The sequence below is a fragment of the Mesoplodon densirostris genome, chromosome 2, assembly GCF_025265405.1.
Source record: "Mesoplodon densirostris isolate mMesDen1 chromosome 2, mMesDen1 primary haplotype, whole genome shotgun sequence".
Classification (NCBI taxonomy): domain Eukaryota; kingdom Metazoa; phylum Chordata; class Mammalia; order Artiodactyla; family Ziphiidae; genus Mesoplodon; species Mesoplodon densirostris.
The window spans coordinates 25,659,438-25,662,185 of NC_082662.1; positions in this window are offsets into that span (position 1 = coordinate 25,659,438).

The following is a 2,748-nucleotide window of genomic DNA, read 5'->3' on the forward strand; positions in this document are numbered from 1 at the left end:
AATCAACTATACTTCAAGTTAAAAAAAAAGATTCAGCTTTCACAACTTAAATGTCCATCAACAGATGAATGGATAAAGAAGATGTGGTATATATATACAATGGAATACTATTCAACCATAAAAAGAATGAAACTTTTGCCATTTGCAGCAACATAAATGGACTTGGAGGGCATTATGCTAAGTGAAATAAGTTAGAGAAAGACAAATACTGCACGATATCACTTATATGTGGAATCTAAAAAATACAACAAACTAGTGAATATAACAAAAAAGAAGCAGGCTCACAGACAGAGAACAAACTAGTGGTTACCAGTGGGAAGAGGGAAGTGGGAGGGGCAAAATCAGGGGTAGGGGATTAAAAAGTACAAACTATTATGTATAAAATAAGCTACAAGGATATATTGTACAACACAGGGTATATACCCAATATTTTGTAATAACTATAAATGGAGTATAACGTTTAAAAATTGTGAATCACTATATTGTACACCTGTAACTTATATAATATTGTACATCAACTGTATTTCAATTTTAAAAAAAAGATTCAGCTTTTAAAAGAGTCTAGGACTTCCCTGATGGCCCAGTGGTTAAGAATCCGCCTGCTAATGAAGGAGACACGGGTTCAAGCCCCGGTCTGGGAAGATCCCACATGCCACGGAGCAACTAAGCCCGTGTGCCACAACTACTGAGCCTGCACTCTAGAGCCCGCAAGCCACAACTACTGAAGCCCATGTGCCTAGAGCCCATGCTGTGCAACAAGAGAAGCCACCGCAAAGAGAAGCCTGCGCACCACAATGAAGAGTAGCCCCCGCTCACTGCAACTAGAGAAAGCCGGTGCGCAGCAACGAAGACTCAACGCAGCCAAAAATAAATAGATAAATAAATTTATATTTTTAAAAAAAAGAGTCTAATGTGGTTTACTTAGTTTTCTCCTCTGGGTGGCCAATTAATACGGAAACATCTAAACATCTAATTAGGGACTTCCCTGGTGGTTAAGACTTTGCCCTCCAACGCAGGGGGTGTGGGTTCGATCCCTGGTTGGGGAGCTAAGATCCCACATGCCTTGTGGCCAAAAAACCAAAACATAAAGCAGAAGCAACATTGTAACAAATTCAATAAAGACTTTAAAAATAGTTCACATCAAAAAAAAAAAAACCTTTGAACATCTAATTATACTGAACGTAAAATTTTTTTTACAATAAAGAATAAAGGAGCACTTGGTTGTTATCTCTCTTTATCCGTAAGAGTAATGTATTTATAGTGTTTCCCTATTTTTCTGGGGAAAATGTTTTAAATTACATAATACTAAATTGGGGGAAAGTATCTCAAACGGGTTTTTGTACGCACTGATGCCAAAAAAACCTCCCGCAATTTTTACTCTAGGACACAGTTTGTGATGCTCTATAGCTATAAAATGGAATTCTGAATAAAAACAATTTGACTTACAAATTAGGTATTGCAGAGTATAAATTCACTACTGCCTTTAAAATAAGACACTTGTAAACAAGTTGGCTACATATACTGAATTTATTTTGTTGGTGAATATATTTCAGTTTATCTATTTCAAAATAACCCAGGTAGAATATTCAATAGTCAATCTGCTATAGAAAAATCCATCAAGTGACACTGAGGACAATATTTGTAAATAACTTACTTTTATTTTTCTTTTGAAAGAACATGTGTGTTGAGAGTTAAGCTAGAAATTGACACCATGATATGAATGCTTAAATGAACACCAAAGTTGCTTGAATTTTCTCCAGGGGCAAGCTAAATTAAATCTTGTGTTATCAGAGGTTACTCAGCTAAAGAAATGTGTGTGTTGCAATCCACTTCCCAGTTTTTCTTTCTGTCCAAATATGCCTTGATGAGTAATAAACCAAAGTACAACAAAAGGAACAAAAGATAATCCGTGGCACTGTGTACAGCAAGCATTCTCTGTCACTAGGAAATAGAAATATAACAAGCGTATCTGAAAAAAAAATCTCTGGACACAAATGGCAGTCATAATTAGTAAACAGGAATAGCAATAAAAAGACTTTACAGGGTTAAGGTCACAGGTTAAGGGCGTCTTGGAAAGTAATTTACTTTGCTGCAGAAGGATCTTTGTCTCTGGTGAAAGCAGTTGGTACTGGCTAGCTTCAGGGTCGTCTGACCTTAGGGATATTGAGTATAATCTGAGTGGCCATTTTGTCATCATTATGGTACTAGATTTCTAAGTGAGGCAGAGGGGTTGCATGCTTATGCACGGTGGCCAGGCATGCGGTGGCGCAGAATGGGGAGCAGCATACCAGAGACAGAGTGGTTACTTCCCTATGTATTGATACAAAATGTCCCATTTCACCCTTACTTCACTTGGGCTAAATCAAATTAACATTCACAAGCTGAATGTTAGCCCCTGCCTTTGAATAATTGTTCCACTTCCTAATATTTTACAAATGCTAGCAATGGTTAAAATACGAATGCTAGGGCTTCCCTGGTGGCGCAGTGGTTAAGAATCCTCCTGCCGATGCAGGGGACACGGGTTCGATACCTGTTCCGGGAAGATCCCACATGCCGCGGAGCAACGAAGCTCACGTGCCACAACTACTGAGTCTACGCTCTAGAGCCCGCTAGCCACAACTACTGAAGCCCGCGCGCCTAGAGCCCGTGCTCCGCAACAAGAGAAACCCGCACACCACAACGAAGAGTAACCCCAGCTCACCACCACTAGAGAAAGCCTGCGCACAGCAAAGAAGACCCAACATAGCC